This window comes from Mesoplodon bidens (assembly GCF_964165515.1).
Source record: "Mesoplodon bidens genome assembly, chromosome: 18".
Lineage (NCBI taxonomy): Eukaryota > Metazoa > Chordata > Mammalia > Artiodactyla > Ziphiidae > Mesoplodon > Mesoplodon bidens.
Genome location: NC_138175.1, coordinates 44,236,769 through 44,262,679, shown reverse-complemented (window position 1 = coordinate 44,262,679; position 25,911 = coordinate 44,236,769). Strand labels below are relative to the sequence as shown.

Genomic DNA, 25,911 nt, shown 5'->3' with positions numbered 1-25,911 from the left:
TTAAGGTCTTCTGTAACTTACAGGATTTATATTTCCAGTGATACTACTTTGTTTCTAGCTACCTGAAATGAGTTTTTACTTACATTTGAGAACCATGAAAACTTAAGAACAATAAAAAGGCTATCACCTTACACAAACACAATCTGATTAGGTAAATCCCAGTCCAGTTCTGAGGTCAGCTATAGGGTTAGGTGGGTGTGGACAGTATCTGGGCCCCACAGTTTGACCAGTATCCCTAGGGAGTTGTCACCATAGTAAATTGTTTTAAATAAGTTTCTTTTTTTTTTTTTTAAACCAAGTCCATCAGGTGACACAAACTCAAGTTGATAAAAGTCTTGGCCCTCAGATCCAATCTCTGTCTCTGATGGTGCAGAGGTCGGGAAATTGCACCCTGTGTCCTCAGGCTGACTCCAGACCCTCACGCCATCCTGTTCCTGAGATGGCTTCCTTTGCTGCCACTACGATCACTGCTGCTACTTCAAGGACACAGCTCCAGCAGCTTTATCACTAGGCACAATGAGATCTTCTTCACCTTTTAGTGTCCTGGACAGGGGCGTTATCCTCTGTCTTGGGGACCTCACTGCTAGTGTCCGGCTGGGCATGGCCAGTGCCAGGGTCACAGCCTGGCTCGAGGACGGCCCCCTCCATCTTGCTTTTCCTTGCCGGTCCCCTGCTCAGGACTGTGGTCGCCCTCCCCTCCTCCAGGATGGGCTTTGGGGGATCTCCCCCACAGCTCCCTCCTCCAGCCCCTCTGTGTCTTGGCTCCTCTGTCCAGGCTCCTCCTCTTCACTGGCCACCCTCTCCTTCACCTCTGTAGGCTCTTCCGTCTGCTCTTCAGCCGGTTTCTCCTCCGTGGGGCTCCCACACCCGTCCTCTGCCTCTGGGCTGGAGGCTCGGGCTGGACGCTGGCTGGCCCCCTCCTCAGAGTTCTCCATGGCCGTTTTGTGCTGCTGGGCTACCCCCGAGGCCCTTCCCTTCTCCTCTTGCTTCTCTGTCCTGCTGGGCGTCCTCCTCAGAGGAGAGGATCCTGGAGTCTTGCTCTTGGCTGGGAACACCTCGTCCCCATTCTCTTCCTTGGCACCATTCTCCTGGGAGGACTCCACGGCCCTGAGCTCCCCCAGGTCCCCACAATCTGACTGGGACCTTCTGAATAGCCTGGAGGGAGGGCACCTTTTTATGGAGCCCCTCGTCTGCACCTTACTGTAAGAGGGCAGATGACTGCCTTCAGGAGGCTGGTCAAAGCTGATGGGCACCTCCTCTGGCTTGCTGGCCCGAGACCACACGCCAGGGCTGCTGGGGGTAGAAAGCTGGCTGTGAAATGCTGATACCATGGCCTTGAGTCGGGGACTCTTGGGTGAGACCCCAGGCAGCAGGGTCGCTGGATCAAAGGCTAGACTGGCCTGGAGCTTCTTGGTCAGAGGCGAGCTCTTCACTTTCACTTTAGAAGGGGGGTTTGCTGGCTCAGTTCTACCCTGGCTCAGTTCTACCCTGGGGAGGAACAGAGAGAGGGAGCAGGGAAGTTTCCTTCTTGTTGGTTTACTGGCTGGTGTCTCCTTTGCAGCGGCTGCCTGCTCCCTGAATCGCTCGGCCAGCTGGGCCACCGAGGGGGGAGCCAAGTCATCCACACTGGTGTTGGTCTCTGCTGGCCTTCCTCCATGTCCTCCAGGTGCCAACTCTGCGGTGGCCACACGCACTCACTCTGGCCAGGGCTCGTGATGATCCCTGCTCTCTGCTCGGCTCCCGTCGGGCCGGGTTTGGCTGCAGCAGGCACAGCGCAAGTGGGCAGCTGTGTGCCCGGCTTGCTGGCTGCAGAATGCCCCGGCCGCCCGGGCCCTGTGCTAGGGGAGGAGGGAGGAGGGAGGGGGAGCTGGATATGACATCTTAAAGCACAAACAACAAAAGAAAAAATAGATAAACTGGACTTCATCAAAACTAAAAATGTTGGTGCATCAAAGGTCACTATAAAGGTGAAAAGAAAACCCACAGTATGGGCAAAAATACTGGAAAATCATATATCTCGTTAAGGGTCTAGTATCCAGAATACAAAAAGAACTCTTAAAATTCAACAATAAAATGACAAATAACCTATTAAAAGGTGGGCAAATGATACTAAAAGACATTTCTTGAAAGATATACAACTGGCCAATAAGCAAATGAAAGGATGCTCCACATGGATAGTCACTAGGGAAACACAAATAAACCACAGTAAGATACTACTTCATACATGCTGGCATGGCTACAGTAAAAACAAACAAAAAACAAAACAGAAAATAAGTGTGGGTGAGAATGTGGAGAAGCTGGAACTCTCATAAATTGCTGGTGAGAACGTGAGAACGTGAAATGATGCTTCTACTGTGAAAAGCAGTTTGGCAGTTCCGAAAAATGTTAAACAGGGAGTTGCCATTAAGACCAAGCAATTCCACTCTTAAGCATATACCCAAAAAAACTGAAAACATATTTATATAAAAACTTGCACATGAATGTCCATAGCATCATTATTCATAATAGCCCCAAAGTGGAACAACCCAAGTCTATCAACTGCTGAATGAATAAACAAAATGTGGTATAGCCATACAACGGCACATTATTCAGCCATAAAAAAGGATGAAGTGGGACTTCCCTGGTGGCACAGTGGTTAAGAATCCACCTGCCAATGCAGGGGACACGGGTTCGAGCCCTAGTCCAGGAGGATCCCACATGCCGCAGAGCAACTAAGCCCGTGTGCCACAACTACTGAAGCCCGCGCACCTAGAGCCCGTGCTCTGCAACGGGAGAGGCCACCGCAATGAGAGGCCCATGCACCACAACGAAGAGTGGCTCCTGCTTGCCGCAACTAGAGAAAGCCCGCGCACAACAACAAATACCCAACGCAGCCAAAAATAAATAAACAAATAAACAAATTTATTTTTAAAAAAAAAGAAAAAAAGAATGAAGTATTGATAAATGCTACAGTGTGGCTGAACCTTGAAGACATTATGGTAAGAGAAAGAAGCCAGAAACAGAAGGTCATATACTGTGAGATTCCACTGATATGAAACATCCAGATAAAGCAAATCTAGAGACAGATAAAAGTAGATCAGTGGTTGCCAGGAGTTGAGGAAAGGAAGGGAATGGGGAGTGACTATTAATTAATACAGAGTTTCTTTTTGAGGTGATGAAGACATTCTAGAATTAGATGGTGGTGATGGTCGCACAATTTTGTTAATGTACTAAGACTCACTGAATTTCACACTTTAAAATGGTGAATTTTATGGTATGAGAATTATATATCAATTAAAAAGGAGAGAAATAGGGAAAAATATATACTACTGGCCTCCAGAAATGTCTATTTAGAATAGACGAACATCTGCTACATCTGAAAAATGATTTACGGGGTAGATGGTCAACTCTGGGGGTGGCTACCCACTAACCACGGTGGCGATTATCTGGGTATTTACCTGGAGATAATAAAATCAAGCATAGTTACTATAATTTGTGTACTTTCCTATGTGTTATTCTTCAGTGAAAGTTTAAGGAAGAAACAAAGGATTAACTAGAACAAAAAGGAGGGAAGCTTGGGTAAGGAAAGTTTCATTCCAAGTGGAACAGCATGAGGGAGGGGAAACCCAGAAGGCAGTACCGCAGAGACTACCAAATGGCTGGTTTCAATCAAATCTCCTTCCTCCTTTACAATAAGCCAGCGGGGCCAAGAATATGTGCACCGCACTACTCTGAAATGTACATGCTTACATGACTAACTGGGGTATAATAAAAAGTTCTAGATGAAAAGCCTTGGCAAACTTTAAGATTCAGATCTAATCCAAACTATAATTTCAGTACTAAGAAGAAAGCAGCAGATTCATGAAAATAAAAACCTAAAAAGAAAGGGGAGGGAAGTAATGTCATAAAAAATGGCAGAGTAAGAACCTCCAAAAATTCTCTCCTCCATAAAAACAGTGAGAAAACTGGCCAAATTGGTCAGAATCAACTTTTTTTTTTTTTTTTTTTTTTTTACGGTACGCGGGCCTCTCACTGTTGTGGCCTCTCCCGTTGCGGAGCACAGGCTCCGGACGCGCAGGCTCAGCAGCCATGGCTCATGGGCCCAGCCGCTCCGCGGCATGTGGGATCTTCCTGGACCGGGGCACGAACCCATGTCCCCTGCATCGGCAGGTGGACTCTCAACCACTGCGCCACCAGGGAAGCCCATCAACTTTTTTTTTTAACATCTTTATTGGAGTATAATTGCTTTACAATGGTGTGTTAGTTTTTGCTTTATAACAGACTGAATCAGATATACATATACATATATCCCCATATCTCTTCCCTCTTGTGTCTCCCTCCCTCCCACCCTCCCTATCCCAGCCCTCTAGGTGGTCACAAAGCACCGAGCTGATATCCCTGTGCTATGCGGCTGCTTCCCACTAGCTATCGATTTTACATTTGGTAGTGTATATATGTCCATGCCACTGTCTCACTTTGTCCCAGCTTACCCTTCCCCCTCCCCGTGTCCTCAAGTCCATTCTCTAGTAGGTCTGCGTCTTTATTCTCATCCTGCCACTAGATTCTTCATGACCTTTTTTTTTTTTTTTAGATTCCATATATACGTCTTAGCATACAGTATTTGTTTTTCTCTTTCTGACTTACTTCACTCTGTAGGACAGACTCTAGGTCCATCCACCTCACTACAAATAACTCAATTTCGTTTCTTTTTATGGCTGAGTAATATTCCATGGTATACATGTGCCACACCTTCTTTATCCATTCATCCGATGATGGACACTTAGGTTGCTTCCATGTCCTGGCTATTGTAAATAGTGCTGCAATGAACATTGTGGTACATGACTCAGAATCAACTTTTTAAAGACTCTAGAAATTAACAGGACTGAAGCAAACTGGGGAGCATTTATTCAAGAAAAACAGCTGAATCTCAGTAAGAATACAGTAGTACCCCCATCCATGGGGGATATGTTCCAAGACCCCCAGTGGATGCCTGAAACCTCAGGCAGCATATACAGTGTGGATACACTGGACAAAGGGATGATACATGTTCCAGGCGGGATGGAATGGGACAGCATGATATTTTATCATGCAACTCGGAATGGTGTGCAATTTAAAACTTATTTCGGGAATTTTCCACTTAATGTTTTCAGGCTGCACTTAACTGCAGGTAACTAAAACGGCTGAAAGTGAAACTGTGGATAAGGGGGGGACTACTATAGTCAGCTTTGTAGCATTTTAACTTGATCTAGTTCCATCCCCTGCTCTCTAACTCTGTGGTAACCTTGAAAAATAACAGCTGCATTTGCAGTGAAAACCAGAAGGCAGGCAGCAGAACTGGAGGGAGCAGAACTAGGCTAGAGCTCCTTCAGAGTTTCATTCCTAGAAAATTATCATTATCTGACTTATCTGCAGGTACCCTGGAAGATCCCACTTGCAAGGATCTCTATTTGATCTGACTTGGAACTCACTTGGAGAGGGAAGAGAATCTGATTTCCAGTTGCCACATTATATCATAAAAAATGTTCAGTTTTCATTTAAAACTTAACAAGACATGCAAAGAAACAAGAAAGTATGGCCCTTACACAGGAAAGCAAACAAATAAACAAACAAGAGAAACAAATGATGAGGAAGCCCAGATGTTGGACCTACTAGACAGAGACTAAAATCAGCTATTTTCAGTATGTTCAAAGAACTAAAGGAAACCATATCTAAAGAACTAAAGGAAGTCAACTATACTTCTATTTTTTTAAAAAAGTAAAATCATTAAAAAGAAAAAAAAAGAACTAAAGGAACATATGAGAATGATGTCTCAGCAAATCCAGAATACTACTAAAAGAGAGAAATCTTTTTAAAACAGAACCAAATAGAAATTCTGGAGTTGAAAAATACAACTAACATAAAAAAAATTAACTAAAGGCTCAACAGCAGATTTGAACAGGAATCAGTGAAACTGAAGATTAACCAATTGAGATTATCCAGTCTGGGGAACAGGAAGAAAAAGGAAAAGAGTCTCAGAGACCCGTGGGACACCATCAAGCATACCAGCATCATATAATGGGATTCTCAGAAGAGGAGAGGGAGAAAGGCACAGAAAAAAAAATTTGAAGAAATAAAGGCCCCAAATTTCTCAAATTTGATAAAAAGCACATGAATCTACACATCTATGAAGCTCAACAAACTCCAAGTAGGATAAACTCAAAAAAATCAACCTAGGCATATTATAATCAAATTGCCTAAAGCCAAAGCAAGAATCTTGAAAGCAACAAGAGAAAAGCAATTCATCATGTATAGTTGATTCTCATTATTTACAGGCAGTTATAAAAAGTTGCCAGGTACACTGAATTAGCAAATACTGAATCAGTACTCCTAGATTCTGTGAGCCTCTAGTCAAAACATTTTCACCAACCAATCAATATATAACCTTGTTTTATGTGTGTTTCTGTTTAAAAACACCTTAGTTACTGTTGATTCATTAACACTGAACTCACAGGTCATGGCACTATAACTCATGCCTGAATGACACTCATCTAACACGTCTTTTCTCTGTTAGGTACATCACGGCCTTCTTGGGCTTAGGAACACTAGAGAGCACTTCAGCAATACACTTAGGGGCCATTTTAAACAGTGAAACTGCCAACAAAAAGTATAAAAATGCAAAAAATGTGGCACTAAATAGACTATGAAAGGAATACTTGTTTATAGTCTGAGAGCTGAAATAAGAAGGCAGAGCGTCACCCTGTTCATCCCCAGCTGGGGGTGTGCATGTTGTGCAATTCAAATTTTTTGCCACTCTGCACATGTCTACAACTGACCACAAGAGCTCCACAAGTATTGATTTTGTGTTGCAAATAAATTTTAGCCATAAGCTAATCTACAAATACAAGATCTGAGAACCTTGAGGATCAACTATATATAACACTACTTGAAACACTTGTGTTCCCAACATAATGGGGTACTCCTCTTTTTAAAAATATAATATACAAAAACATCAACCTATGAAACAAATAATTAGAGGGTTACTGACCATCTTACAAGATACAGAGATTCCTTTAAGTACTGAACCCATGGTATATTTAATGTAACAATTCAGCAATTCCAGTATGTACAATCTTTCAGGATTTCACTGTGATTTTTAAAGGCTCAAGCCTCTATATTTAAGGTACAATCTATCTGCCAATTTAGAAGTATATAATTTATAAAGACAAATTTATGCTTTAAGAGAACAATTACATTTGGTGAATCACATTCACTCCTTTTTTTCCCCTTCTAGAATGCATTATTTAAAAAATAAAAAATAACATTTGTAAAAGCTAAACAAGTTGAGGAGTTATATTATTATTCATTAAACTTTTTATTTTAGTGCTAAGCTCATGGTGAAATTTTTTATAAAAATGCCAATGGATATTACAAATGCTTAAAGAAAAACCTAACACGGTAAAATATACATTAATATCTCTTCACTGACTAGCTTGCATACAGTTGCTTCATCAAAGATTATTACTTCAATCGAAAAGACAAACAATAACAAGTGTTGGTGAGAATGTGGAAAAACTGGAACCCTCATACATTGATAGTAGGATTGTAAAATAGTATAGCACTTTGGGAAACGGTTTGGCAGCTCCTTAAAATAAGTATAGTGTTAGCACATGACCCAGCAATTCCACTCTAATGAATATATTCAAGAGAAATGAAAAATATAAATCCACATAAAAATCTATACATCAACATTCACAGCAGAATTATTCAAAATAGTCAAAAAATAGAAACCCAAATGTATATCAACTGATGAATGAATAAACAAAATGTGGTATAGCTATACCATGGAACATTAAATATATATATTATGTACATATAAAGGAATGAAGTACTGATACATGCTGAAACATGGATGAACTTTGAAAACATTGTGCTAAGTGTGAAAGAAGCCAGACACAAGAAGCCACATATTATACGCTCCCACTGATATGTAATACCCAGAACAGGCAGATCCATAGAAACAGAAAGTAGATTTGTGGAATGGAGAATCACTGCTAATGGATACAGGGTTTCTTTTTGCGGCAATGACAAGGTTCTGAAGCTAGATAATGGTGATTGTTGCACAACTCTAAATATACTAAAACACATACGGTATGTGAATTATATCTCAATAAAGCTGTTATTTTCCCTATGTAACTTCATTGCCATTTTCCTTATGTAACTTCTCATTTAATAGCAAAAGGTACATAATAAAAAATAAGTTTTCGGGACTTCCCTGGTGGCGCAGTGGTTAAGAATCCGCCTGCCAATGCAGGGGACACGGGTTTGAGTTCTGGTCTGGGAAGATCCCACAGGCCGTGGAGCAACTAAGCCCGTGTGCCACAACTACTGAGCCTGCACTCTACAGCCCACGAGCCACAACTACTGAATCCGCGTGCCACAACTACTGAAGCCTGTGCGCCTGGAGCCCATGCTCTGCAACAAGAGAAGCCACCGCAAGGAGAAGCCCGCTCAGAGCAACGAAGAGTAGCCCCCACTCGCTGCAACTAGAGAAAGCCCGTGCGCAGCAATGAAGACCCAACGCAGCCAAAAATAAATAAATTAATTAAATAATTAATTTAAAAAATAATAAGTTTTCCAGAGATACCTTTAATGCCAGACTTAGTTTCCTTTTCATACTTCAATTAGAAATCTGGATTTAAATGCTGCTATCCCAAATCTGGGAATGTGAGTACTGAAAAGGCCCTTAAAGATCATTTAATTTAAGCCCTTTAATTTACAGATGAGGGAAAAAAAATCTCAGGATACTAAATGTCGTGCACTAGGCCACACAGCGCCCATACCTTGACTCTCAAAACTCTAAATGTATACACAAATATTCTGTTCAGCACTATCCAGGCTGACACATTAAGCTACGCTATAGGAATAAATCCTGAAAGGAGTGGCCTAAACTAAGATTTATTTTTTGCTCACATAAAGTTCAAGGCAGCCCTTCAACTTGTAGGGACATCATTGGAACTTTTGTTTTCCACAGTCACCTTAGCACAAGAAAAGAAACTCATATCGACTCTTTACTGCTTCCCACTGTAAGTGACACATCACTTCCCATCACAGCCCTTTGGCCAGAATTAGTCACACGTGCTAATGTAACCACCAGGTAAACTGGGAAATGTAGGGGGACACATGGAATATTGGCTAAGCAATACAGTCGGCCACAGCTGCCCATCCAGCCCAGCTGTGGGTTGCACAGTTTTTACAAGATGGCGAAAGCAATTCTGATTCCACACAGGAGAGGCTGTTTTGCAATGCGGAGTCCCTACAGTTGCTTTCCAGAGGCCAGGTGATGCTCACATAGGCTGCTCCAGGACATGGTTCTTTGCTGTGTGTATGTATGCAGGGTGGGGGAGTGGAAGGAGGTAGGGAGGGAAAGGTCACAGATTCCTTTGAGAAGCTGATGACAAAACACTCCACAGTCTTAACACTATCCAAAACACCAAAGTTTTCATTCAGTTTTGGATTTAGAGCCCCAGGTGAAGAACCACCTGCCGTCCACACTCGCCGTGTTTCCCTTCCCTACAGAGGAACGCTACACAGAGCTGGAGGCAGCAGGTGACTTCATCAAAACTGAGCCTCTCTTCCTGCACTTAGTGTTGGTCCAGCAATAACCAAATAGGGGAGGCCAAAGGCTCAAGCTAACGCAGTCAGGGGGCACCAAAGAGAAATATATATTGGACCCTCTGTGGGGTTTTTTTTGCTTTTTTGCTTTATTTTTTAGCTTAATTTTTTGTTTATTTGTGTTTTGTTTGTTCGTTTTTTGGCTGTGCCATGTTACTTGTGGGATCTTAGTTCCCCGACCAGGGATCGAACCCATGCCCCCTGAAGTGGAAGCACACAGTCCTAACCACTGGACTCCCAGGGCATTCCCATATTGAACCCTTTGTAACCATATCACTTACTACCTGTGCACCTGTATCCTCAAGGTGTGGTCCTCAGGCCGTGAGCATCAGAACTGATTGCTAAACACCAAAGGTGCACCTGTATTAGGATAAGTCTGTCTATAGGCCATATCAGTGTACAGGGTGTGGTTATAGTGCCCACTGAGCATGTTATTAAGAATGGAAAATTTTAAGCAATTTTTTATGAGATGCCATATTAACATTAACCTTGTTAAGACTAGGATGAAAAGAAAGAAGCCAACCAAAGCTTAAGGACTTCCTTCCCTGACATTAGAATCAGAACATCCCTTTAATGGAATGACTATTAAAATGCTGATTCCTAGAATACAATCCAAATCTAACGAATCAATCTTTGGAGGCAGGAGCAGAGAATATGCATTTTTTACAAGATCCTCAGGTGATTCTAGATGCATGCTATAATTTGAGAGTCAAACTGGTCAGCTAAAAACCTGCTGAAAGCCAGATGACGACACCTGAGCATGGACATCTGAAGTTGCTGACTATATAAACACCACTTAAGGCAACTCAGGTATTTCACCAATATTCCTATTCATCAAGAATCCAGAAAGGGACTTCCACCTCCATGTGATAAATGACTCCATTTCTTAGAACCAAGGGGCTGGTTGGAAAATTCAATGAAAACTTCTGTTTGTATCATAATTGCTTCTAACAAGACCACTCAGGTCCAATAGTCAAGCCTGGGGTTCTTCTCCAGGCAGGAAGAACAAACAAGCCCCTGAAGAAAACAAAAATTGGTTTTTACTTATTCTTAATAGATCTGGTGTTCCTGTGCTGATCTTTGCTGTAATCAAAACTAGATAGTGTTGAATTCAAGGAAATATTATGGAATTGAAATACCATTCAAGTTCTATCATTTTCAAATACGCTTTTGCCAAGAAACAATATGCAAAGAAGGTGGTGACATCCATCTAAGGAGTCATCTTCATGGCAGTGATCATAATATCCCCTGACAAAATACTGATGGAAGCTTGGTGATGGGTACACATGAGATTGATCACATTATCTGCTCTACTGTTGTATATGATCAAAGAGTTCTGTAATGAAAAGTTTAAAATGCACCCAAACATGTATATAAGCACCTGGATATATCTTTTATTTTTTTAATAAAATTATTCTCAATGCTTGTCTTATTGTTTTTTGAAAGCTTTTCCTCCATATTTATCTCCCTGAAGGGCTAAAATATGTTCAATCCATTTAAGGACATTTCTGCTGTGTATTTTCTTAAAAAGAATTTTCACTGGGAAAATATTCACCATTTATGAATCCACTATTCATGCTACATGGAAATAAATATGCATTGTGAAAGATCTCAGAAGTTAGTTGTAGCCAAGACTTGTAAGATTTAAGTACGGTATTCATAAGTTTTCATGCTGCCTAAGATTCTCAAACACATGGCAGAAAAGGACATTTTAGTAGATATCACATCTTTTCAACACTACAATAATTTGCAAAAATTCTCAATAGATTAAAATTGAACTCAGACCTGATTACATCATTTAAAGCATTCCTTTCTGCATCAAAGCCAACAGGAATTTGTACTTCAAACAATAACAAAGAACATGCTTGAAAGTAGACAAAAATTAAGTATAAAAGGGTTTTCTTATACCCATAACTGATAAAATTTTTTAAAAGTGGTCATCCTGAGAAAATTTGAAGAGCTTCCCATTAGAGATGCAGTGGAAAAGAGAGTGGCCCTGGTGGCTGACTAACTGGGTGAGATTCTGGCTCTGCCACTTACCAGCTATGGGACTTGGGCAAGTTCTTTAACCTCTGTGTGCCTCAGTTTCATCGTCTGTAAAATAGGGATAATAACAGTAACTACTGTTATTGAGTTACACGAGTTTATACATACAAAGCATGTAGAATAATGTTTGGCACATATTAAGCACTAATTGTTTGATGACCTTATTATTATTATCATTCCAGTAAGTGAAAGTAAGCAGGCCTTATTATCTTGCTTGTCTGGAAAAACGTTACTGACAAATAAGAAAGGTCTTGTAAAGTCACCCAATCCCTAAACTGAGTGGAAATCTATGTATTCTAGGGTGGGTGGCATCGCATGTTTCAGTGATGTGACAGTGACTATTTGTGAACACAGAGAACAATTTTAAATCCATTTCAGTCATTTAAGCCAACAGAGAAAAAGGAGTGAAAAGCAGTCCTGTTGTCAGACATGGTATGGCACAAAGTAGCTTCATTTCAAGATGACAGGCTAAATAAACAGGCACATGTACTTACCTCCCCACCTTCCTCAAATCCCAAAGACAACATAAAGATATTCACAAGGAAACCACAACATAACAGTAATTTAAATGGCCGAGGGATATAGTCTATCTGAATGCTGGCCACTTTCTAGAAGACAGAAAGGAAGTGGAGGAAATTGTATGACAAGATAGACCAGAGCAGAGCTAGACACTTCTCAGAACATGTAAAGCCAAAGGCGGGCAGAGAAGCAGAGCCCTTTTCCTGGAGGAGCTGGATAAATGCCCAGCTTTGCGTCAGCAGGTACAGTCAGGAGTGGGAAATAGGTTCACCTACCTGATCTCCTCCATACTTCTCACTCCTGGTCACTGAATTAGCCAACTCCTATTAAGGCAAGAGGACTGTTGGAAAAACAGGAACCTCTTGTCAATAACCTATGTAATCAACCTGGTTCTTCACTGATAAGCATCACCAGATAATGAAAGAAAACCAAGAGGACATAAAGGAAAACTAAGATGAAAAGCAGATCAGACTCCAGAAGAAACATATATTTTAGGTCCCAGAAAAACTGGTATCTAAAGAAATTCTAACTGGCATCCTTAGAGAGATATGAGAAGATAATGCAACCTTAAAACAAAAGCAAGCAAATCATAAATGAAGCAGAAATCAAGGAAGAACTCTTGGAAATAAGAGAGATGATTGCCAAGATGAAAAACAAGGGAATAAATAAAATAGGAGTGGAGTAGCGTGTAGGGGATACACACACACACCCCCACACACACTTGCTTATATTTTTAAAAATAAGCAATGGAAGAGTAAACCAAAAACCAATAAAAATGTTTACCTATGAGGTACAGAGAAGAATAAAGGCAAGGAAGGAAGCCATACTTCTCTCAGTCTACCTGGCTTTATATAGTTTTATCTTTAGAACCATGTAAATATATTATATAATTATAAAACAAAGGTAAATAAAAAATAAAACAATCCTAAAAATAAAAAACAGACAAGTGAACCTAAACTATTTATCAAATTGGTGGCATAACCACACAGAGAAGGATTTTTCAAGTTAAAACAGTGTCTTGACTGTACCTCTCTGGTGTTATTGTCAATAAAGGAGAAGAGACACAAACATAAAATCAAAGAAATAAAAATCCTGTAATCCTTCTATTGAATTTGAATCATGAGTTATCTTTTTCTTTCTAAAAAGTACACATTTACTTTATTGAAAAGATCTAAATTCACATCCCAGTTGCAATTAATGCCCTTAATGCTACTTCCTCCCACCAAATAGGATGAGAATTCCTTATAGAAATGGCTGATTCTAGATCTGGGGTCAAAAACAAAAAGATAAGCCCAGGAATTCTTATCAGGCCAGAAATAAGGGAACCCATCTAATACTACCCAGCCCATGTCATAGGACCCAGAGTCAACCTGAAGAGTAAGTTTTTATAATAGTGGCCAATAATGGTAGAATTTCAGAATCAAAAGAATAACTCTTCTGGTGCAAAATTCATTAAGTATATAAAAATTAATGAGCTCAGACTTGGCAATGATTTCTTGCATATGATACCAAAAGCAAAGGCAACAAAAGAAAAAACAGACAAATTTTACTTCATCAAAATTAAAACTTCTGTACATCAAAGGACACAACTGATAGAGTGAAAAGACAACCCAAAGAATGGGAGAAAATATCTGTAAGCCATATATCTGAAAAGGAATTAATCTCCAGAATATATAAAGAACTCATATAACTCAAAAACATATAACCAAACAATCTAATTATCAAATGGGCAAAGGACTTGAATAGACATTTGTCCAAAGAAATAGACAAATAGCCAACAAACACATGAAAGAATGCTCAACATCACCAATCATTAGGGAAATGCAAAGCAAAACCACAATGAGATACCACTTCATATGCATATATGACTATTATAAAAAGAAAAAAACAACACACAGAAAACAACATGCTGGCAAGGATGTGGAGAAATTGAAACCCTGTTCATTGCTGGTGGAAATGTAAAATGGTACGGTCACTATGGAAAACAGCATGGCAGTTCCTCAAAAAATTAAACATATAGTTAATTACCATATGATCCAGCAATTCCACTCCTGGGTACATACACAAAATAACTGAAAGCAGGGACTCAAACAGATATTTGTACGCCTATGTTCATAGCAGCATTATTCATAATACCAAGGCCAAAACAAGCCAAATATCCATCAACGGATGAATGGATAAACAAAATGTGGTATAACCACATAATGGAATATTATCCAGCCTTAAAAGGACGGAAATTCTGATATATGCTTCAATATAAATGAAACTATGTTTATCCATGTGGCAAGTGACCTCTCTACTTGTCAGGCCATAGATCTGCAGAAACCTGGCAGTGGTTGCAATATCTGTGGCCTTAAGACAGGTGCTGTAGGGAAGAAGGTGGAGACCATGGTCTCTACTTCCAAAGTCACAGCTAAATAACAGGATCATCAAGCACCCTGTTTCTTAAGCTCAGGCCTGATATGGGTGAAGAGTGCTGGTTATTTTTCTGGGGAGCCTGTCCTTTATCTTTTACCATCTGTTTACAGCATCTTTCAACACACGTACACACACACACACACACACACGCTTTTCCCTCATTTCTCTAGTCAAGTATGTTCATCTGTTTTTTTACAGTGTCAGGTTTTACAAGTTAATCTACCTTGCCCAAACTGATGATCAAATATAGTTGAACCCTTTGAAGAAGATATACAAATGGCCAATAAGCACATGAAAAGATGCTCAACATCATTAGCTATCAGGGAAATGCAAATCAAAGCCATGAGATACCACTTCACAACTACTAGGATGACTATAATAAAAAGACAGACAATAACAAGTGTTGGCAAGAATGTGGAGAAATCAGAATCTGTGGGAATGTAAAAGGGTGCAAATACTTTGGAAAACAGTCTGGCAGTACCTCAAAAGGTTAAATGTAGGACTTCCCTGGTGGCGCAGTGGTTAAAAATCTGCCTGCCCATGCAGGGAACACGGGTTCGAGCCCCGGTCCGGGAAGATCCCACATGCCGCGGAGTGGCTGGGCCTGTGAGCCATGGCCGCTGAGCCTATGCGTCCGGAGCCTGTGCTCTGCAACAGGAGAGGCCACAACAGTGAGAGGCCCGCGTACCACAAAAAAAAAAAAAAAAAAAAAAGTGGAAACAACCCAAATGTCTAACAACTTAGTGGTAGAGCCATACAATGGAATAATATTCTTCAATCATAAATGGAATGAAGTACGGGAATTCCCTGGCGGTCCAGTGGTTAGAACTCGGCACTTTCACTGCCAGGGCCTGGATTCAATACCTGGTTGGGTAACTAAGATCGTGCAAGCCATGCTGCAGGGCCAAAACAACGGATGAAGTACTGATACACACAACAACATGGATGAGCCTTGAAAACATTATGCCCAGTGAAAGAAACCAGACGCAAAATTCACATATTGTATGATCCCATTAACATGCAATGTCCAGAATAGGCAAATCCACTGAAACAGAAAGATTAATGGTTGCCTATGGCTGGGGCAAATGGGAAGAATGAGGAATGACTGCTAATGGGTACAGGGTTTCTTTTTGGAGTGATGAAAACGTTCTGAAATTCTGGTGGTAGTTACATAACTCTACGAATACATTAAAAATCACTGAGTTATACACTTTAAATGGGTGAACTGTACGGTGTGTGACTTACATTTTAATAAAGCTGTTATTTAAAAAATAAAGTGAACCACTCCATAAACAACTCCTTCTTCAGAGGAAAAAAATACAGAAAATTCTCTGTCCTCTCTAGACAGCAACAGTGTAAATCTAAATACCCACCCTTAATAATCTGGGGACACTACAGGAAATTAGGGAGGTTAGTAAAGTTATTGCCCATGAAGTTCAAAGCCCAACCACTTCCATGGTGCTTTTTCGGTCAGTTCAGAATGACACAAGCCATATTTAGAAATGCACTCCAAAAAAATGCTTTGAAGATTTTTATTCTCAACATTCACGAATTTAAAGTATCTATCCAGACAGGAGAAAATGCCTGAATGATTCAGTTCTTAGTTCTCTCTCTCATTAGGGCTCTACTTTTTTTGGCTCCCCTTGTGTTACCACATTAAAAAGAATGATATGAAAAGATGCTAGTTCTCCTTCCTTTCCTCCTGTTCCTCTGGCCATTCTTAGTTGCCTCTTTGAGCCACTCCCCATCGGACAGACCTGAAGTGCTGTGGTTCCTCAGAGCTCTATGCTGTGCCCTGTTTCTAAGATCAACATATTCTCACTGGGATGATCCCCAAATCCATCTCTCTGGCCCGATCTTTCTCTTGTACTCCAGATCCCAAATAGTCAACTGCCTAATGGACAGGTCACCAAATCAAATGTCCAAAACCAACCCTCCCCAGTCTTTCCATATTCCTTCCCTGTCTTGGTGAATGGCATCACCATTCACCTACTTGAACAAGCCAGACATCTGGAGTTACCCTCTACTCCTTACTCTCCTTTATAGCCAATGAATCATTCAGTCATACCCTTTCTGCCTCCTTAACATCTTGCAAGTCTTTTTCCTTCTATTTTCACTGCCAATCCAAAGTTCAAACCTTCTTTACCTCCTGTCTGAATTACAGAGGAGCCTCCTGAGTGATCTTCTAAATGCCTGGACTGCTCCTCTCTGGCTGCTGTGTGATTAATCATGCCACTCTCCTGCTTAAAATCGATTATGGCTCTCCATTACCTTCCCAACTTTCTCCCAACCTCCCCCCACCTCCCTCACCCCATTTCTGCCTAGTTCTTGCTTGTGCCATCTTTCCTCTCACCACCTACACATTCAGCTCCCTCTGCATGGAAAGCTCTCCTGGCTTACTCTTCTCACTCTTCCGGGATGTCTAACTGAGATGTCAGCTCCTCTGGGAAGCCACCTTGACAAAGACTGAGGTAGAAGCGCCTCTGTGTGCAACCATAAGAGCCTGTCTTTAGCCCTGTCTTAGCATTGTCTTTGTTGTATTGTAACGTACTGCATCACAACTGCGAGTTTCCCCTGTGTTTCTCTGCCACCTCCAACCACCAAGATCACCGAGCTCATTCCAGATATTAGAGAGTGCCAAGCACAGATGTCTGTTGAATGATTAGTTCACCCTCAGTATTTATTTAATGGTTATTTCTATACAGCATTCACACGGTCAGCCTTGCTATCCACAGAGACAGTAGCTAAGTGCTAGATAAAAGGTTCTGCTTTAAAAAAAAAAAAAAAAAAGCTGATGACATGCCATGTTCACGCAAGTATTCCTCAACAAAACTACCATTCATTAAGTGACTACAATGTGTCAAGCATTATACCTGGAGCTTTGGATACATAATCTCATTTAATGCTCACTAGAACTGTAAAATAAAAACAACTGACATTAACTGAATGGGTACTGAGTGCCAGGCACTGTGCTATGCACCTTACATTTGTTACCTAATTTAATGCTCACAAGGATCCTGTGAGGCAGTTAAAGAGCTTGAGTGAGTTCTTCAAGTTCCTGCCACGTAGTCCCCAACAGAGCTGGGTTTGGGGCCTGGGAGCCTGCCACTAGCAGCGGAGGTCTCCATCACTGCATTATTCCACCTCCGTCAATGATCTAGACCAGGACATTCTGTTTATTACCCTTAGGAGATGGCTTCAAGCTATAGGATTCTTGGCAGAAATTGGCAGGAAGTTGAGCTCAAGCAATGAAAAGAAAGGAAAGTGGTCTCTCTTTAGGAGATCATAGCCATATGCATTGCTAATGACCCAAATTCACCTCTCCAGTCAAGACCCCTCTCTCTTGGGACTTCAAATGTTAGTCATCCTTCCATTTCCGGGTCTTCCTCCTGCATTTACTGCCTTGGTTAAAGGCACTACCAACCCTGCAACTAAACGTAAGGTATTATCCCAGATGGTCCCTATCCTGTTCCCTTTCCTTACAATCCCTTACATTCAGTCCTGCCAGTCCTGTTCACCACAGTTCATGGTTCAATCCTGTTCACCTGGTCTCACCTGGTCTATCACAACTGCTGCATAAATGTTGGCTACTGTTACTGTTACATCCTAAATGCCTCTTGCTCTCTCCGTTATGCCAGCACTGTTCAGCTTCCAAAGAACTAGCCTTCAGGAGCAAGCATGTAAGGCCAAGAGAGAATATCTTCTATGAGGACCAAAAGCCAAGCTTCCAGATGCTCAGGTCCCAGATCTTTCAATGAAAGCATAATAGATAGACAACAGCAAAATCTAAGTAGCATGCTAAAAATGTATGAGAATGTCAGATACTGGAATAGAAACTAATAAATAGCTCCAATCCCAAGGAACCATTCTATTTTATTCCATTTCACAAAATTAGTAAGTCAGCATTCAATCTTTTAACACAGTGGCTCTCAACAAGTGAAGATGATGCCACACACACAGACACACACACACGGACATCTGCCCAGGGGACATTTAGCAATGTCTGGAAACATTTTTTGGTTGTCACAACTGGGAGAGTGCTAGTGGGTAAGGCCAGGAATGTTGCTAAATATCCTGCAATGCACAGGACAACCCCCCTGTCCACCTAAAGACAAAGAATTATCCACCCAAAAGGTCAATAATAGCGCTATTGAGCAACTCTGCTAAACAAGTTCCTTCTATATTCAAGTACCTAATACATAAAAAAGTTACTTCTTTCTGGGAAGATGATACAAACTTTCCCCATAAGTTAAGCTACAACAGGTCCATTTGAGGTATCACTGGAAAAGAGGCAGATAAATGCTAAATACCTGGTTGAAAAAACAAATGCCGTGAGTTGGGAGGAAGGAGAGCACCATAGAGGCTGAGGCCTGGTCAGAGACCTCAGAGAGCAGATGGGCTGCTCACTTCACACGCCAAGCCTGCCAGTCAAGGCCCGCCCACATCCAGAATCACCTCTCCAGCCTTACTTGCAACAGGTCCCTTCAACCCACCTTTCGTTCCTGCCACACTGTCCACCCACAACAGCTACTTCTCCACAGCGCCACTGTGTTCTATTGTTACTGCTGGAACAACCTCTCACCTACCTCAAAGAAGCTCTGCCCTCCAGCTGAGCGACACCCAATTCCCCCCAACCCCAGGCTGACAAGGACAGGTGGTCATCTCAACCCAATCACCCAATCATAAGAGCGTGTTCCTACGATTCCTGAAGAAGGAGGCAGTGCAAAGACAAAGGTGTAAAATGCTTTGAATGGCTTAGGCCCTAAGGCCTTGTCCTCTGCCACCTAACATCAGAGCTTAGCAGCAGCCAGCCAGGAGCCGCCTCACTTCCCGTAGTTGCTCAGTAAAAATAGGAAGTGGGGGGAGAAATTCACAAAGCAGAAACAAAAGTAATCACTGCCTAGCTTCCTGAACACAAATCACTGAGCAGGGAGGGTATCATTAAAACATCAAAACGGAAAGGGAGGCATGGAGAGCCAAGGCCAGAGGAAAGGAAGTGACACTTCTGGGTCCACCAAGCCCAGACTACTTCTGTGCCCAGGAGACTGCTCCCAAAGAAAACTATGTGCAAAACTGGACACTAGTTTATATAGAAAGTTTTCAAGGAACACTAACGCATTTTAATTTAAAGAATCATGCAACAATTCCTGAAACATTAAAGTTCTATCAGAGTAAAAAAATGTCAATGAAAAAGTTTTAAGGAAGTCAAGATTAAACTACATTTTTCCTAGTCAAGAAGTGGCTACTAAAACTGCTATTAAAACAAAACAAAAGGAAAATTACTAAATAACTGACTGGTTGACAAAATCTGCAGCCCATGCTTTCCTATACTGAGGTATGAAAACTCAAGTAGATAGAAAAAACCCTACTAAATAAAAATTCTATTCATAGAATTCTAAAAAATTCTAATCATAGCTGGAATCTATCATAGTTAAAATAAAGATGCAAAAAATAAATAAATAAAAATAAAAAGAATAAAAATAAAGATGCTTCTCTACACTTGTGCCCACAAGCATGGCTCAACCCTGTAAGTCGTGCCTGAAAGCTCCAGGCACCAGGATGCAGAGGTTAACAGTCTGATGTCAAGGAGCTTCTGGTCTAATGGAGGAACCAAGTGCTTCCACGTGGTGACACCTGACTGCCCCTTGTACTGACACTTGCTCTAAAACAATTTATCATCACAAAATATGACACTCCTCTATAAAAACAAAGCAAGTTGTCATCAGCAGATTTGAAGAGCTTTTATATTTGGTAATCTACAAATAACTGATAATTTCAGTTAAGCAGAAGAAATAAAGTTTCTAACCACAAAGTCAACAGAGTTGAAATTTAGTTTCAAAATAACACAGGTTAAAAACAAAATAGGCCAGGGAATTCCCTGGCGGTCCAGTGGTTAGGACTCTGTGCTTTCACTGCCAAGGGTGTCAGTTCGATTCCTGGTCAGGGAACTAAGATCCTGCAAGCTGAGCAGTGTGGCCAAAAAAAAAAAAAAAAAAAGAACAATAAAAACAAAACAAAAAACAACAACAAATTAAAAGTTAAATATTAGAACTTTTGAATTTTATTTGAGAAACACTCTAAGCCAAAAAAATCTTTGTTAAACAGAAATCTTCAAAAGAAAAGGAAAAAGGGGGGGTGGTCAGAGCCTTGCCAAGAAAAGGTTTATCTACAAGCAACTATCATACACCACCAAAAGGTGAACAAAGTTGGCTCCTAAACATCTGAAAAAATTTACTCAAGTGAAACAAAGTTTTCATCTGTAAATTGAAATGGTCTCGGACCAATAAAAATTTGCATATCAGGGCCTTCCCTGGTGGTCCAGTGGTTAAGACTCCTTGCTTCCCAATGCAGGGGACTTGGATCTCTGATCAGGGAACTAAGACCCCACATGCGAGTGGCGCAGCCAAAAAAAATAATAATGATAATTTAAAAATTTGCATATCAAAATGCACCCAAGCACTACGAAAACATTTGTGATAAACTGTGCTGCTGAAGGAAATTCGAGTATAAATCAAGGAGTTAGAATAACTTACTTTAAAGTAAATCATTACTTTAAAGTAAAAATCACACTGATTTATTTTTCAAATCCAATTTGTTAAAAAAATTTTTTTTTAATCTACACCTATTAAAAACCTGCAGTTTATTTTTTATTTATTTTTTTGTTTATTTTTTTTTGCAGTTTATTTTTGTTCCAGTGTATTACAGCATGATAAGGCCTTGATCTACTCAGCTCTGTTTAAGTCTAGTTTTAGCTCAGTTTACCAAAAAGTTTCCAAACTTGTAAAAAAAAAAAAAAAAAAAAAAACAAAGCATGCTGAACTAGCGAAAACTAATGTATCCATTAGAAAGTTATTTAAGAACTCAAAGTTGTATAGTGTTACTCATTCTTAACAGCTTGCACTGTGGAACCTATTCCAAAACTAACTTCAAATGGGGAAAAACAAGTATTTATCAAGAAGCTTATATACAAACAGGTAAATCAAACCATAATATGGAAATTATTTCTCTTACTACAGAGAGGAACTATATAAACTTTAGATAAATACACTTCAGCTTCAGGACCATTTCTGAAAATTTAAGGTACCCATGAAAATTTCATCAGTGGGTATTATAGAAGCTCCCTCCTCCAGGCTGGGAACACTGACTCCAATTTTGCACACCCAGCAAGCCTTTCCATCTCTCAAAAAGAACAGCAAATCAGGGCTTCCCTGGTGGCGCAGTGGTTGGGAGTCCGCCTGCCGATGCAGGGGAGACGGGTTCGTGCCCCGGTCTGGGAAGATCCCACATGCCGCGGAGCGGCTGGGCCCTTGAGCCATGGCCGCTGGGCCTGTGCGTCCGGAGCCTGTGCTCCGCAACGGGAGAGGCCACAACAGTGAGAGGCCCACATACCACAAAAAAAAAAAAAAAAAAGAACAGCAAATCAGAGTTACAGCTAGGGAGCTCATTCTTCTCCACAAACATTTCAGCAGGTCAAATATTTAGCAATGAGAACATTCAAGGAGCCTCCTGCCCATCTCACCCCCACCTCCCACCACTTCCTGAGGCAGGGAAGACAGCCCTAGAGAGCAGGCCGGCAGTGGCTCATGTTCCTACCTTGTGGGTAAGATGAAATCTCTCAATGTTGAGAGGTTATGCAGTAGTTATGGGTATGGGTTTGGGAGACAGATTGACCCTAGATATGAAATCCTGCTCTCAGTAACCATCAGTTGAATGAATGGCACTTACTAACTCTATGACCTCAGGCAAGTTACCTGAACTCTTGTGACTCAGTTTCTTCAGTACTGCGGTGAGGATTAAATCCATAAAGGACAGCACTCAATAAATGGAACTACTGCTCTGAAAACAGGCCAGGAACCAGTCAGAAGGCGGCATTTTATCTTTTTTTAAAATTCTTCATTCTGGCCTACTATCAGTAAAAATACTAACTCCCTCTCCCCACCCCCACCCCAAATACCACAGTTACAACAACTTTCAAAAATATTTCTTACCTTCTTGCAGCCCTGGCCCCAACTCCCAAAGTCCTGGCAACAAACTAAAAGGAGTGCTGCCCTGTGTACTCAAGACGGGAAGGAGGTCATGGCTCCTCCCATTTCCCTGCCTACCACTCCCTCTTGCAGCCCCAAACTAGAAAAAGAACAGGGACAGTGCTAAGGAATGAATCACTTCGCTTTACAAAGCACATTACAAAGTGACTTAAGGACAAGGACAGGCACGGTACATCCTTTCCTACCTGGAGACCCAGAGACAAGATAGGTCCTTGTGAGCTGGTGAGAGGAACCACTTTCACCTCTCCCTGCCTAGGTTACCAGCCTACAGCACTCAAGTCTGGGAGCCAAGCCAGCCTTCCTCTACCTGTTCTCAGGCACATACATCCCCCTCTGGGACCTGGGAGTGGGTTAGGGGAAGACTCAGGTATTCCCAGGTTCCCCAGTCATACGACCATCTCACTAGCACCTAATCCCAAAATCATTTTCAATAAGAAAATTCAATTTTTTTTTCAGGTAATATCTAGCTCTAATTCCACACTCAAAAACTTTCACATTATGATTCTTTGCAACTACCAATTTGGAAAAGCACGTATCTGACAGTGGCCTAGACACAAGGAATATAGTCAAAATGGCTTAAAAAAAAAATCAATACCATCTAGGAATGAACCCTAGAAACAGACTCAGTAAATGTAGAGGCCTGCATCCAGGACGAACACTGGCAGCACTGACTATAAGCACCAACCTGGAAGTAACCCACATGTCCTGTATGAAGGGGTTCATTAAAAAAATTACACAGGAACATCTCACAACCACTTGAAGGTTCAAGGTAGAGCTAGCACATTTCATCAAGCCTAAACTCTCATCGCTATAAATCCCATCATTACTTTATATACGCTAAGAAAAACTCTGCCAGCTAACGATGACCTGCCATGGCACGACATATCCCAGTTTCAGGCTCCCTCAAGGCTCTTTCCCGTCTCATTTCTCTGCCTCAGTCCATCTGGGACACACATCACACCTGGAACAAGCCTCTTTGCATCCTTTTCTCTCCTTTCACTTTTTCTAGAAGTTACCCATATTTAAGATCCACTGTTTCGATGACACCATCTTAGGCCCCTTTAGTTCCTATGGAGCCTTTCCTGAGCTCCTGCAGCCTCCACTGCCATTGCTCATCATTAGCTCTGTGTGTCTTCCCTTTCCAGATGAATTGTAAGCACACAGAGAGAGAGACTGGACACATCTTCACATTCACTTTGGTGTAAAACACAGGGCCATAACACTACCACCACCAACAAAAACCCACACCTGTCAGGAACTGTTCTAAGGACTTCACAAATATTAACTCCTTTAAGCCTCACTATAACCCCAGGAGGTAGGTACTATTACTTCACCCATTTTCAGACAGGGTAAATTGAGGTAAAGAGAGGCTATATGATTTAGAGGTTAGTGACTAGTTAAGAGGTAGAGGCAGGACTTGAACCCAAGCAGTCTGGATATAGTCCTTGCCCTTAAACTCTATGCTACATTCCCTCTCTAAGTGACTGCTATGTATATAGCAGACATTTAGATTTTAATTCCTATTACTTTTTAATTGAAAATATACATACACAGTGGAAAAAATTCATATTGTACAAAAGAGTATGCAAGAAAAAGCCAGGTCAGCCTAACAGCCTAGATTTCTGGGGCCTCATCCCAAAGGCAATCACTCTTTCTTTTCTATCATTCGAGAATTGTTTTTCTGCACTTAGAAACCTATTTCATGTGTATCCCCCCTCTCTTTTTTTTTTTTTAACACAAATGGGCACATATACACATTGTCTTGCATCTTGCCTTTTTCATTGAAATGATATTTCTCTGAGTTTGATGCATATCTGCACCTATGCTGCTTTTATTCAGTTCTAAGACACATATTTTCACACTTTAACTAAAGATGATTTCATGAAGTCAGAGAATCTTGGTGGGCTTGGACTTCATCATCAGGAAACAGAAGTCACAAAAGGCTTTTAAACGTACAGATGTCAAGGGTTAGCCCTGTAGCAATGTGCAGGCTGAATAGAGGGGACATCCAACATGTCATTTCTCTTATAATAGTAAATACCTACATCAGAGGGTTGTTATGAGGACCAAACAGGGTATTATACGCAAAGCACTTCACACCAAACCTGGCTAGCACAGTGAGTCTAAGGGATGAACACAGCACCTGACACACTGTTATGCCCAATAAGTTAGAGACTGTTATTAATTATATCTTCAAAAGCTGGCCCCACTTTCCAATCTCATTTCCCTCTACTCTCCTATTCATATCTATCCACCCTTCACCCTAAATCTCCTGCAACTCACATACCTCAAACTTGCTCAGCTCTGGGCTTCCCTGGTGGCGCAGTGGTTTAGAGTCCGCCTGCCGATGCAGGGGACAGGGGTTCGTGCCCCAGTCCGGGAAGATCCCACATGCCGCGGAGCAGCTGGGCCTGTGAGCCATGGCCACTGAGCCTGCGCGTCCGGAGCCTGTGCTCCGCAATGGGAGAGGCCACAGCAGTGACAGGCCCGCGTACCGCAAAAAGAAAAAAAAAAAAAAAAAGAAAAAACTTGCTCAGCTCTATACCTTTACAGCTGTCGTGGCCCCGCCTAAAAGTCCTCTCCCCTTCCTGTGGTGCTGGGCTCACAGTACTCAGCTCAAGCACAGCCTTCACCTGGCAGTCTTCCCTAACAACTGCAGCTGGATTCTCTGAACAAGCTGTTTGGGAAGAGCCTATCTGTCATGACTTCCCACCTTCTGGTTCTCAGCTCTGGTTCCCAGTGCACCCAGGAGCAAGTAGGTTCAGGGGGACTGATTCAGGCTATCTAAGCTCAAAGGGTGAATGATGTATTAACCAGAGGGCCAGTCACAAAGTTTATAAATAATGATGAGAGCTAACACCTACTGAGCTCTTACCAGGGGCTAGGCAGCAAAGAGGAAGGTGCTACTATTATCCCCATTCCTCGGATGGGGAACCAGAGAGGTTAGCCAGCACCCCAAGTCCAGGATCTGATCCAGGAGTCTGGATGCAGACCACTCTCAACAGGAAATCTCCATGTGAAGCCATGTTCTAATCAAAGGGCATTAGGATCATGGAAGAAAAGCAAAGGAAAGATTCTCTCCACTAGAGGCATCAACAGAGATGCACCCATCTGTTTGGAAGAGCAAAGGCCCAGTGGAGGACTGCACAGAGCTCCTCTGGCCCAGGTCCCCAGAAGGTACTACAGACACATCACCCAATTCTTCTCTTGGACCGACCACCCCAATTTCCACAGACATCATCCCAACCCTCTC

General features: G+C 41.6%; 1 protein-coding gene and 1 pseudogene across 3 annotated transcripts in view; both read right to left on the bottom strand.

Annotated features, from left to right (window-relative positions):
* The window catches only part of GARRE1 (granule associated Rac and RHOG effector 1), an 81,368-nt gene that overhangs the window by 51,979 nt on the left and 3,478 nt on the right, over positions 1-25,911 (bottom strand). Inside the window, exon 2 of one of the 2 annotated variants that reach the window (XM_081217039.1) lies at positions 11,671-11,724. The exons of the other annotated variant lie outside the window; for it this stretch is intronic. The gene's annotated coding sequence lies outside the window, so the exon portion shown is untranslated. The remainder of the gene's footprint in view (positions 1-11,670; positions 11,725-25,911) is intronic. 2 annotated transcript variants of the gene reach the window in all.
* Positions 242-25,577, bottom strand: LOC308605738 (capZ-interacting protein-like; annotated as a pseudogene). The gene is made up of 2 exons: positions 25,534-25,577; positions 242-1,838 (listed from the first exon to the last, which is right to left on the bottom strand). The product of its transcript is annotated as a capZ-interacting protein-like (transcript).